This window comes from Protopterus annectens, chromosome 8.part1 (assembly GCF_019279795.1).
Source record: "Protopterus annectens isolate FY-2018-M chromosome 8.part1, PAN1.0, whole genome shotgun sequence".
NCBI lineage: Eukaryota > Metazoa > Chordata > Ceratodontiformes > Protopteridae > Protopterus > Protopterus annectens.
Genome location: NC_056742.1, coordinates 208,918,876 through 208,934,322, shown reverse-complemented (window position 1 = coordinate 208,934,322; position 15,447 = coordinate 208,918,876).

Here is a 15,447-nt window from a genome sequence, read left to right as displayed (position 1 = left end):
TAGTGTGCATTGGGCAGGGCCACCACCCAATGGACAGCCACTCCCGCTACAAGTCCCACTGCAGCACAGTCTATTGTACCTGGCAAAGAACGGAATAACCAGATGTAAATATAAAACTGTAGAGGTGTGTGTGTATATATACCCATGCCTACATGGAGTTAAACCTCTCCCTCTCCGTAGTACAAATGTGTACATACAGAGACAGAATATAATTAAATACCCACATATAGATATATACATATGCAGGCACCCATACATCCATACGTCGTTAGACATATATATACAGCAATATATATATATATATATATATATATATATATATATATATATATATATATATATATATATATATATATATATATATATATATATATATATATATATATATATATATATATATATATATATATATATATATATATATATATATATATATATATATATATATATATATATATATATATATATATATATATATATATATATTTATGCATACATATACACACACACACACACACACACACACACACACACACACACACACACACACACACACACACACACATATATATATATATATATATATATATATATATATATATGGATCTACCTTATTAGATCAACATGTTAAAACAGCGAAAACGACTTCACCGACGCCAGAAGATCGACAGTTCACAAACACGACACTGCATACACCCGACACATCATACCAACAAACAAAACAAATCCCCTATCCAAAACCCACACACACAACACAAGCACACCAAAATCCTTACATTCCAACACTAACCCATACATACACAACTATGTACAACCCTAACCCAAACCCTTACCCTAAGGTCCGTCACTATCGCACACTCACCTAACCCGCGCCCTAACCCTAACTCACTTATCCCACCCCTACCCCTACACACCGTCAACATCACACACTTACCTTACTCGCACCCTCACCTAACCCGCGCCCTAACCCTAACTCACTTATCCCACCCCTACCCCTACACAACGTCAACATCGCACACTTACCTTACTCGCACCCTAACTTCCATCACTACCGCATACTTACACATCCTTTCCTCATCACAGTGTTCTCAGAGTCGGTGTCTTCCTCCGTCGGTCTTCTGCTTGTCGATCTTCTGGCGTCGGTGAAGTCGTTTTCGCTGTTTTAACATGTCGATCTAGTAAGGTAGATCCATATATATATATATATATATATATATATATATATATATATATATATATATACATACATACATATAGATATGTAGAAATATATATGTATATATGTGTGTAAACATACACATATATATAGTTAGGATGTTAATTGATTTATGTATTTAAATTGCATCTGTTAACCGGGTAAGTCTGACTGACCTTTTGGCTCATTTACAGCAGAGACCTGGGAAGAAAAGCTCCTCAGGACTAGAAAACAATTTATTAAACAGTAGTATATATATATATATATATATATATATATATATATATATATATATATATATATATATATATATAATATAGAGAGAGAGATAGATATGATACAGTAGTTAAGGATTACATATGTTCACAGGCCGTGCCAATGGGGATGAGGGGTCCAATCAACAAACGTGTAACACGTAGCATCAAGCCCCCCACCTAAACAGGTGAAACATGCAAACAAATGATACAAGTAAACACACCACTGCTTCTCAGACCACAGGCAGGATACTGCCAGTGGGAGAGACCTCTCAAGTCTAATCTTGAAACAAAGACATCAATGTCCCTTGTGGGACACCCCAAAAATTAATGATGATTGGAATCAGTCCCTGTAATGATTTATCTAACCAGGCCATGTACGTACACAGACCAGTAGGTTGGGCAAGCCTGATGACCCATGATTCGAGACAACGTATGACATGGGTCCTGACACGTGGAGAGTGGGCATTTTGTAGTGGTGTGGTTAGACCCCACCTGCACCCACAGTAAGGACGAGTGCTGTAGAGGAGGGGCAGGTGGGGGAACTACGGGTATGTAATTATGGACCTAGCTGTGCAGGTGTTGGCTGGTGAAGTTGTATTCGGACCACCCCTGGGATGTAAGTAATACTGTGAATTGGGCAGAGCTTCTCCCCATAACTCTCAACCTCTAAGAGCAAAACCAATGGACAGAACCTAAACCATTGAGGGGGACAAATAGGGACAAAAATTACATATTCCACTTGCAACCTTAGAAAGGTGATAGAATAATAGTTTATGCATTAGCATGATTTGTCTGAAGGATGTGGAGTCTTAAACTCAAATACTTGTCTGTATTTAATGACATCAGTTCCCAGGTATTTGCCAGACAGGTGCAGATTGTAAGAGGAACACAACAATATTATGAAGCAAACTCTGGACAGTCTGTGGATTATGTACAGTCACAGGCATGCTTTCACCTAACGGGCAAACATTCCCGATATGGGTCACACCACAGCACAGTCCAGTTTACATGGCAAAGTACGGTATAACCATATGTGTTGTTGCATAACCCACTACACAACACCTATGAACACATGGTCTCAATACCCCACTGTAGGCATGTAAGCCAATCTAATAGGCATCACAATGTATTACTGTAGACCTCACCCCCACCCAGGGGTGTGAGTGTCCAATGCAAACACCAAATGCAGTGCATATGCACAGCTGTTGTTGTAGACAACATGGTAAGCTGTGGACCTTCCCTGCAGCTGTCCTGCACATCCCTGGATAACTCCCCTACTAACACCCCCCCCCTTTGTGCCCCATGCACACCATGTACCTATCAGCCCTTGTTCCATTTCTATTAATGTCTAAGGTTACACATAGGTAACCTCCTCTTCCTCCACTATATTGCCAGTATCTGGAACCCTAACCCACATGTAGTATTACAGCTGTCCCACAGGACACATGTAACTAACACATAAAGGAACACCACAAGCACACCTGGAGCAGCACAGGCATACCACCTTGTGAAACTCTCCCCCACCTCACACTCTATACCACTACATCAGCTAGTGATACTGACACCTCTTGTCCTGCCTCACATACAAATCCCAACATCCGACAAATCTTCCCTATTGCTTCCCATCTAATTATACCTACAGGCTACTATACAGTTACAATGTCACCCCACTACCTACCTACTCCTTAGCTATTCCCCTCTACTGTACCACACAGGTATGGAATAACTACACCTACCTCGAATACCTGCATGTAACCTATCCAGACTTGTGAAACAGGAATCCAACTTCACCTTAAACTGACCTTTGTCAACAGTCATACCTGACATGTAAAGCTGGCCTAAGCATGGATAATACTAACATTTTAACATAAACTAAGCATGATGAATGGTGGACGTAGCTATGTTATGTCTGTTACCCTCTATGAATGTGAACACCCCAGTATTAATTGGAATATGTAGCTGGAGTCAATGTGGAGCTCTACACCCTGGGCCACCACTGACAATAGACAAGCATACAGTCCAATTGTCCCGATTGACAGATGTGAACAAAATGCACGACGTTGGGCGTGTGTATGTGGGAGCAAGTGGGTGTAAACCTGTTTGGCCTCCGGTATGACAGTATCACACTGGTGATGCAAAGTAGAGGCTAACTCAGTGCAAGATGCTGCAACCAGATGTCAGTAATGCTGTGCATTGTGCAAACCAGCGCATACCCGCCTACAAATGTTCTACAGTGCTTTAGTCACTCTGTAGCCAACAGCTATTGTAATCGCCATTAACAAAATAATATGCACTGCCAGGTTGCAAACTCCCATCCCTGCACACTATAGTCGATGTGAGCTCCACTAAGTCATGGTGGATACACATTCAGCTGCTGTGATCACAAACACATCATCCAGCACAGTCATCCAACAGTATAGGAAATGTGTATAAGTGTGCAGATTAATACCAGAACACGTGTCCATTGCTCAACCACAGTATTATGGGCAGTCTATGTGCTGCACAGAACAGTGCCTGTCCAATCATACTGTGAGAACAGCAGTCCTGCATAATACCGAAGGGAATAATGATATACAGTGCACACTGTGGGGCTGTGTGAGCATGCTTCATGCACAGTATGTCACACCTGGGGCGTTGGTTCCGTGCAATCGGGAGATGAGGCTGACCAGGTGTGTGAGCAAACTGCTGCTACACAATGACTTGGCAGGATGCTACCACTGGGAGAAACACTGTAGACCAGCTAGGTCTACTCTTGACACAACAACAAGTCCGTCCCTGGTGGGATGAACCAACAGTTGTGACTCACATTGATGTCACCACCAGTATCAGAGGAGAATCAAAAGAAGGCAGGTATGTATGTGGATGAAATGGATGAAGAGCCAGCAGACGCTTAGGTGGGGACAGTATAGTGGAGGTGTACCGAGACGTGTAGAGAGGGAAATGTGTGGAGGTGTGGTATGGCAGGGCTAGCAACCGGGGAATCGATGGATGCTGTGTACGTAGAGCTTGGTGGTGGGGGAAGGGAACATGGGTATGTCATTATGGTAGACATATGCAAATAAAGCAAAACAGCAATAGTGTAGTGGCCAGAGCATCCGCCAAGCGTGCATGCATTCCCGGATTGGGTCCCACTGCAGCACATCCTATTTTCCATGTGATATCCGTATGTTAACATCATTGTGCTACCGGCTCAGTCTTCAGCAACAGTACAAAACCAAAGTGCTTTAAGTAGCAAAATTCGTTAAAAATACTCCTTCACAGGAGGCTAGTCAGCGAGAACAGATGCAACAGCAAATAGGTGTTTAGCACTGAAATAAAACTTCTTTATTCACACAACACAATAAATCCAAGCGCTTTCGCCTAAGAATCTCAGGCTTTTTCAAGGTGAAATTAAATGTATGGCCATTCAGTATATATACCACTCCTGATAGGTCAAACTCATTAATTAAATCATAAAGAATTCATCAATTAAAAACAATTATAAACAATTATAATTACCTCCAAGTAAACTACTACATATTTAAAGTGCCATAGTGCTTATAAAAACAATAGTCATTTGGCTTTTGTAAAGCCACATAATTTAAAAACAGTATACATTTTAAAATGAAGCTGTGCTTCTGCTAGGTAAATTTTACGAAAAATAAATGAAATAAATAAAAAAATTTTTATGTACCAATATATTATATAGTGTTTACCCTTACAAAAAATACTACCAATAATTTTATTACCTTATGAAAACGAGTAGAACAGATTGTCTAAAGAATGGTGTGCAGAACCATCATGCATCAGTCATCCAAAAGAATTAAATCAAAATGTAATAAGTGGAGAACTGGCCTTTATAAAGAAAATGTGTGTAAATAAATACACCAGGACCAAATCCATTAAGTACATGATGTAGGATGTGAGCATAAAATTTAAAATTACAATATGTTCCTCCTCATTTTAAGTATACTCCTTAAACTAGTACTGTCATTCATGCCTGGATGCCTTGTTGCATCTAGTTTAAGCTGCCATACCAACTCCCTGCTCTCCAAAAAAGTCTCCCAATCCCAACCTCTCGGATCCTGCTGAACACGCTCTAAAACAAAAAATTTGATGGACATATCAGTGCAAACTAATGAGTGTTTAAAAAACGCATTACTTTCCATTCCTTTTTCAATTTCATAAAAATGCTCATATATTATCTTTTTGAGTTTTCTCACAGTTTTCCCTATGTAAAAACCATGACAGGACAAACAGGTGCCCAGGTACACTACCCCAAATGAATTACATGCGTGATGTCCTTGAGCTCTCAGTGTGCAGTTTCTAGATGGTATAAATATGTGGTCATCATTTAACATATGGCTACACTGACTGCACATCCCACATTTAAATGAACCATTTTTCCTATGTGACAAATTGCCTACACCAAAATACCCTAGGTTAAGGGGTTGTTCAAACATTCCTTTTAAATTTGTATCTCGTTTCCTGGTGAAATGTAGTCTTTCTGGTCTGAATGACTTCATGTCGTCCTGCGATGTTAAAATTGGCCAGAAAGAACGCATAGTGTCCTCAATGAAATGTGCATCACCAGTGTATGTGTAGGTGAAACTCTTTGATGAGTCAACCTGCCCTGATTTAATGTTTGTAGGTAAGGGGAGCCTTTTACTCAAGAGTGGAGGGTAAACTAAGTCTCTTTTTTCTTTAATTTCCAAAATTAAGAAATTAATGAGATGGGACGGGTAGCCTCTTTCCTCAAACATAGTTGACAAAAACCTAGTCTCCTTCAAAAACAATTCCAGTGAGCTACACATTCTAGAGGCTCATATCAATTGGCCTCTAATTATTCCTTTCTTAATGTAAAAAGGATGAGAGCTATCATAATGCAAAAAAGCATTAGAAAAAGTGCTCTTCCTGAATACTTGTGTTTGAAATTGATAGCTCCCTCTGTCTATAGTTAACAACACATCCAAATAGTGCAGGGATTCTTCACTGATGTCATATGTGAATGATAAAAATTCTGTTGTAGAATTGATGTAATCAAAAAATTCAAGGAAACTTTCCTTTGTGCCCTGCCACAAAATGCAAATATCATCCAAATAGCGTTTGTAAAATAGGATAGATTCTTGCCATTTTGTTGAATGAATGTATAATTGCTCCCATTTATGTAGAATGATATTTGCGTATGATGATGCACACGGAGAGCCCATGGCAACTCCTTTGTTCTGCCTAAAAAGCTCACCACTGAAGAAGATAAAATTGTTATGCAAAATGATGTTCATGAATTCAGCCAAGAGATTGACTGTACCATTACTTAAACCAGATTCCTTGGCAAGAACCTCAGTAAACCAATCTATACCTGTGGAGTGTGGTATACTGGGGAATAATTCTATGACATCTATAGTTGCCAGGAGCAAGCCAGGGTTGCAAATGCCTGATGGAATACTAGCTAAAAACTCCCAAGAGTCCCTACAAATGTGGGGAAGTGTAGAAACAAAATGTTTCAAATTGTGTTCAACAAATCTACCCAAATGTTCCATGATACTTCCCACTCCGGCCACTATTGGCCTAAATTTGAGGGGTTCAATACCTTTATGAACCTTGGGTATTCCGAACAAAATGGGAGTTTTAGGGTAGGGGACTTTAGATAATTAAATAAGCTCTCATTAATTGCCCCTTGGAGCAGGTGGTCATTCAAGATGTATTTTATCCTAGAATATGCAACATTTAATTCATTTTTTGAAATCTGTTCATAAGTATCTGTGTCTTGTAATATGTTATGCGTAGCATTTTCATAATCAAAACAATTCATGAGGACCACCCCTCCCCCTTTGTCAAGCTTCATAACCCTGATCTTTTCTTTCCTCAATAGCTCAACAATACCATATAGATGATTGTCAAAGTTAGATGAAGAGGAATTGTAGTGTCTCATTGAGTTCATTCTAAAGGACTTTTCTAATAATTCCTCAAACATACTTAAGCCAGGGTGTGTAGGGGGTTAAATGTACTACGTCTACTAATATCGTTAGACGGGGCTTCTTGGCCTTTAAAATACAAAGAGAGATTCAAGTTTCTAATGAAAAGTTTTAATTCAATGAGAAGTTTTGGCAAATATGCAGGCCTTGCAGGTATGAAATGCAAGCCCTTAGTAAAAAGTTCAAAGAAATCTGGAGTAATTGAAACACTAGTAAAATTAAAGATGCTAAAATTATTATGTGTGACCACTATGTGGTTACTACTAGGACTTGCAGAATTCATTGTTTCAAGAATAATGTCCACAGCAGCTTCTGTTAGTTGTGACCCCTCCCCCAATTCTGTCGGTAAGGGGAGTTGTTGTTCCTCCCCATCGGTCTGTCCTGGGGTAATTGAAAAACCTGCGGAGGGTTAGCTCCTCCTTTTTGTGCTGACCGTTCACTCCTATGGAGTGGTTCTGTGTTAGGTGTACTGAGAAAGTTCTGTTTACCTGCACCATAATCAAGGCCTTCTGCATTAAAATTGCCCTGTTTCTGTTTGTTAAATATATGGTAAGCTTTACCCTCTCTGTATTCTGCCAAGTCCCTGTCTAATTTCTTGGCTTTCCTTTCTAGTACTTTAAAACAATGTTGATCAACTTCCAAAAAAACTTCATCATACTTCTTCTTATGCCTTAAAAAATTTTTGTGTTTTACAATATTGTCATTGAGCAAAGTCAGGTAATTTAAAATAGTGTTACATTTGTTCTGGTAATCTTGTACCATAAAATCTAACATCTCAAGTCCTGTTCGGTTAAATAGTTCCACCAGTTGTGAATACAAAACAGAACCTATGGTGGCATTACTGGGAAATTTAAAGCAACAGAGTCCTTTCGGGACTCTTTGTACTTTGATACACTCCCTTAGATAATTAATTTCCAGCTGAGAATTTTTATAAGCATATAGTTTTTTGTTAAAAGTGTCAAAATCAATGTCAAGCTGTTCAACGTTATTGTCAACAGTACCTTGTTTGAACATTGGTTGAAATTCCGCCCATGCTTTGAAGCTGACCTCCTTGTCAGGGAGCCCAGTGTGCGATCTGTAGCTGTTATGTGCATTGTCTTCTTGGTAGAACCATCATGCATCAGTCATCCAAAATAATTAAATCAAAATGTATGCATGTATGCATGCTCACATCCTACATCATATACTTAATGGATTTGGTCCTGGTGTATTTATTTACACACATTTTTTTATAAAGGCCAGTTCTCCACTTATTACATTTTGATTTAATTATTTTGGATGACTGATGCATGATGGTTCTACACACCATTCTTTAGACAATCTGTTCTACTCATTTTCATAAGGTAATAAAATTATTGGTAGTATTTTTTGTAAGGGTAAACACTATATAATATATTGGTACATAAAAAATCTTTTTATTTATTTCATTTATTTTTCGTAAAATTTACCTAGCAGAAGCACAGCTTCATTTTAAAATGTATACAGTTTTTAAATTATGTGGCTTTACAAAAGCCAAATGACTATTGTTTTTATAAGCACTATGGCACTTTAAATATGTAGTAGTTTACTTGGAGGTAATTATAATTGTTTATAATTGTTTTTAATTGATGAATTCTTTATGATTTAATTAATGAGTTTGGCCTATCAGGAGTGATATATATACTGAATGGCCACACATTTAATTTCACCTTGAAAAAGCCTGAGATTCTCAGGCGAAAGCGCTTGGAATTATTGTGTTGTGTGAATAAAGAAGTTTTATTTCAGTGCTAAACACCTATTTGCTGTTGCATCTTTTCTCGCTGACTAGCCTCCTGTGAAGGAGTATTTTTAGCGAATTTTGCTACCTAAAGCACTTTGGTTTTGTACTGTTGCTGAAGACTGAGCCAGTGGTCTTCCTTTTGCTTCTCGGTTTTGGTGCTGTGTTTTTTCTTATTAACATCATTGTGCTGTATAACCTTTTAAGTAACATTTATATTTGCACAGAAGTACTGCCTTACATGCACATGTGAAGTGAATTGACTAATGCACTAGTATGCATGTGTAAGCGCATAACAGCAGTAGTACACATTGATAAGCAGTTGTAAGTGTGTGTATGTGTATTTGCATGGGGGTAAGCATTGCCTACATAGATTGAGCTAAGTACATGCTAGCTGAGTGTAAGGAAACGCAACCCGAGGTTAGCATTGCTTAGCTCTGCGCAAACCCGTGCATACCTGCGTACAACCGCTCAGATGTCCCTAACTCACTCTGTATCCGACACCCAGTGTTCTTCCCTGAAACAAAATATACAGCCTCTGGAAGGCCCAAACTCGGGATGCTGCACATCATACACTAGGTGATTTACCAGTAGACCATGGCAGATGTACATAACCACTCATGTTACATACATTTCATCCAGCACAATCAGTCAACAGCACAGGAAATGAAGTAATAACACACCACATAACTTCTTAATGCATGAATCCGGGACGTAGTCTGCCATAATGTGGATACATATAGGTATATTTGTCAGATCTTGCTCTAATAGACTTAAAACATTGCAAGTTACACAATTAAATGTAGCAGAACACATATATTGATGGAGATAAGTCTGAAACACGTACATGTCGGCACGAATGACTGATCTCAGTCCTAAGTTCATCTATGTCAATTGCCAAGCAAATGAGGTACATGCCATACATATAGGCCGAACATGCATGGACATATGGACAGATATACATCTGTAAATGTAGACAGATAGACAGCTATATATATATATATATATATATATATATATATATATATATATATATATACATGTGTATGCATTGACTCACAAATAACCATATAACATCAATTGTACATAGATAGTTTAATATGTTCAGTGTATACATCCACATATCTATCTATATATATATATATATATATATATATATATATATATATATATATATATCTACATACATACATACACAGATATATATAAATACATATACATATACATAGCTAGAGCTATATGCCCATGTCTATGGGGGTTTCACATATATACTTATGCAGATATATATAAATATATATATATATATATATCTATACAGATAGATATGTGTAAATGATTTCTACATGGGAACGGACTCCTGGCCCACTTTGTACTACATAACAGACCATGACCACAGTTAATGTGGGTGGGGGCACAAATGAAGGACACCTGGTATTTACTGCTATGTAACCCCCCCCAGCCTTAACGGATATGCTGTGCAATCCAATATCCAGCACATGCAGAACATGACAGCAGGACCCACAACAACACAGCTACAATGCTCCATCAGTAATCCATGTCACCTGTACATATCAGGCCAATATCTGTAACATATCATGCAGATAGGCCATTGTACAGCAGGGAATGTACTGTGCTGAAGGGGTACACATTACAACGGTACAGATATGCTCACACATCCATACATTGACAATCATGTGCAGGTATTTATATATATATATATATATATATATATATATATGTATATATATATATATATATATATATATATATATATATATATATATATATATATATATATATATATATATATATATATATATATATATATATATATATATATATATATATATATATATATATATATATATATATATATATATATATATATATATATATATAGGATATATGGGTACATACACATATACACAGACAAAGGGTTTTAGTAGCCATACATATGTAGAGGTAGTGTAGATGTACTGGGTGCAATGTATATCCCCAGACACAAGCTCTGTAACTGGTACCTGTGACATGTGTGGTGTGGCAACCAGCCCCACAAAGGGGATACTTACATTGCACATATACCCACTCACAATTCAAAGGACATGACACGACACACAGGTATGTATACACAGGCAACCTTTTTTTGTGTACCATACAATAATGTATGCCATTACTGGACAGCACATGGATGTTGATGTACATAACCAGTGATGGATGCAAGGCCCACACAAAACAGTAGATGCAGACAGTGCGGATATATAGCATATTATGGTGTCCAGGCTAAGCCCTTCAATTCGTACAACAGTAGATAAAGGATTTGCCTGCACGATACATAACAATCAACAATATCAGATGTAGTTCAGCAGCTTCCAATTACACCCTGTAGTCAAACCCTAGGGGGACATTCATTACTTGTGGTAATGTCAATGTATCTGTCACATGTATGGTGTCTGACCAACAAATGTTGTGGATGTCTACGTTATGACTGGGATGATAGTAGGAATGCTAGCAGTAGTTAATGATAGGCCATTACCTAACAACCCCTAACCGTATCACAACAGGACAAAGGCTGCCATATATGTGGATGACAAAGGAAGGAACACAGAGCCATACCCGCAGTATTGCAGTTACATACCCTGGAACATGCTGGTGTTACAGGATGTGTTGCAACATACCCTTATGCAGGAATAAGACATCAGGGACACAAATAGATATAGCAATGTACTGCTAGCATGCAATACACACACTGCCAGTATAATATCCAACACAGGACCTGTGTGGTGGATAGACGACACATGATAGGCACACCTCTGTCCAGCTAGGGGATAGGCCCACAGTAGTGAACTATGCAGACAGACAGCAGTCCAAGGTAAACTAGTATGTACAAACACACACACTGTAACACCAGTACTATGCAAAGCATTACACCACTCTACTCACAGTCTGTCTGTATGTCCTGATCCTCCTACATATATGTGGCTGCCCTGAGTGTGCCAGTTCTCCTGTAAGAGGTATTGCTACCTTCTGTCTGTAACATTGATGCCCACACACAGGAAGGATGTCCATTACACAGGGAATGTACAGGGAATATGCCCATATGATGTAGGGATTCATAGTGGGTGGTGGCCATGACAGTGGTAATTGGAAGTACTACACATGTGTACTCAGTTATATATATATATATATATATATATATATATATATATATATATATATATATATATATATATATATATATGGCTATCTGGAGAAGTACATGTCCATATCGTCCCACCATACGTCCTGGACACGGAGTGTAGCCCTACCCCACCCCCTATAGTCCCAATGTCGTAGTGCAAGGGGATGTCTGGTATGTATAGCTGGTATATTAATAGACATTTGCTACTGTCATTGGGATTGTTGTCACAGACATGGTGTGTGAGTCGAAGGTGACATCTGCTCATAACATGAGTGCCACTGGCTACTGACAGACATCCTAAGGTTATCATGGTACAGTACCTGCATATATAGCAGGGTCAACAGCCATGTCACAGCCCAGGGTAGGATACACCTGTGTGAAAGTGCATAACCACAACCAATGTGAGCACAGCCACATATGGTACGTTAGCATAATAGTACAGCATATGGACTATCTGTCCTACACCATCCTGAAATGTGAGACTCACAGAATGACCCTACATATACTGGCTGCTACACAGTCTGGTCTGATGGCTGTCTGTGGTATGGGACATGTGTGTGTATGGCCCTACAAACATGTAAGGTAAAATGGTACCATACAGTGGGGCAGCATGTAACATCAGATAGAAGGGGAGCTAGAACAATGACATCTACAACAGTCTGTAAACAGGCCATAGTACATATTAACAATACACACACTGCCGACATTCAGCATCACTACACAGACCTCAGTACTGTAAAAAACATCCACAGAATTTCCAGGTTATGGCATTAATTGTAACCCCTACTGTACATGACATGTGTTCCACTCTGATATATCACTGGCTTGTTATCAGATATGATGACACTACTTACGGTGTACAGCACATATGCACCACTTCATGCATGACATATGTACAAAGGTTGACAGAGGTGTGGCTAACAGCACATACACAGGGCCAGTATAGACATGTTGCTGTGATACCCTCATTAATCTACCATTGTAACGGGGTTTGTTGCAACATATGTCTAATGAGGGATATGTAGTCAGTAACTGTCACGGCCTTCACCATCAACAGACTGCAATCCGCACATAGATACATTGTGGCTAACATATGAAACCAAAGGCACAACACTGCCCAGTCTGCAGATGACCCTGCAGATGGGGATTCCGGATATACATGGAGCTGACATGGCAGGTATTACAACATGTACGACAGGCATATCCAGACAAACACTGTTAATCCAACATTACTCCATATGTAGTATAACAGCACTTACAGTTTGTAGTCAGGTCAGGCACATCCCCCTCCTGTTTGCTGCCCTCTTTCCACAGTGTATGTTATTAGAGGCAAATCCTGAACCCATCTGAAATGCTGTTTGCCAAACGACAGTTCTAGCTATTGCTCACAGTGACAGACAAGGGCCAACACCACCAGGATGTTCACAGGTATTGGAGTGCATTTCCATGCAATTGGCTATGGGAATGTTACCACACCTGTTCCACATGCAATCGGCTAGGGAAGGGCTGCAATTCGTGCGGAGGCCATCAGCTGATCATGAGCATCACTTTAAATACATATGCTGCTGCCTACGCAATGCAGATGTGGGCCTCCACATCCGCCAGAGAGGGAATGGGGGAGGCATACAGAGGCAAATACATGTCAGGGAGGGGTGGAAGGGTAAAAGTGATGCATGTTTGTGTCACACACCTACCAGCACAGGGTATAGAACACCCAACAGCTATGTAGTGCTATTACAGTTCGATGCTGTTATTGGATGCACCACTTGGGTTATCTGGTGGGGAGCACTCAGAACAAATATGTGATGGTGAGTGACATCCGTAACAGGGATATGGTAGATATACAGTCGGTGATGTACAACATGGCTGTCTGCATGAACAGGTGCCAGCATCAGCACAAGCACACTCACACAGGGACGCACACACATTAATGCAATTGGCAGGGCCAGGAGTGCAACTCATCACTAGTGGGATTGCCACAACTCATCAATGTGCAGGGAACACATGCACCACACGGGTCATACGGAGATCGTATGGGCAGTGAGTATGAAGGGTTGTCAGACATCAGGCAGCATGCTTCACTGTGCCCTGGGGGTAATATTGAGTGTGGATGTGGACATATGCACCATACAACACACACACAAACACACAGGGTGCCAGTTTGGACATGCACTGGTGCATGTCTGTATGGGTGTGTGGTGGCCAACAGTGCCAGCAGGCTATACAAGGGTAGGCAATGGGTATACCTTGGCATCAGGCCACATGACAATGGTCTGCATTGTGGCACAGTCCTGTAGCATCTGCATTTGCCCACACAGGTGGGTATTGCATCCATCATCCAGTCACCTAGGTGACTAATGTGTGTGGCCAATGCTGTGCATCACTTGCAATGTATGTGTTCCCTAGTCCATGACTTGGATGGTGTCTAGGATGTGCACACCTCCCACATGCATGCACAGTGACATGTGTAACTGTACCTGGTGTGTCTGGCCCATGCTGTGAACACAGCTTATCATCAGATGTGCCAGTCTTGCCCACATGTGGCAGGGAGATGTACTGGTCAGCAGATTTACCCTGCACCTAAATTGATAGCATGCTAACAGCATTTCCTAATGTCAGTGTTATCTGTCCAAACAGGGCATGTTGTCAGGCATGGTATGTCAGTTGTGAGTAATATGTGAAGGCACAGTGGGGTTGCTAACTGTGATTGGCAGGCCTTGATGTCACATGTATGGGTATGGCTTTGCACCCCAGCCTCTCAGCTATTTACATCTGTTATCACTGTATGGTTGACATTGTGACATATAGTAGGGCCACTATAAATGAAATTAGCAAAACCCCTCCACATTTCCCACCGGTGACACACACACACACACACACACACACACACACACACACACACACACACACACACACACACACACACCTGTTATGTCTGGGAGTAGAACCCCTACCTAACTAGTTTACTACACGACATCACTACACAGTTATATTACGCGCCATGGACATTACTGAAGTGCATTTTCCCCAAAGGTGTATTTTACAATTAATGACATCAGCAGGACTACCAAAGTAGGACATTTGTAATGTACTGCAAGTGAGTAGCC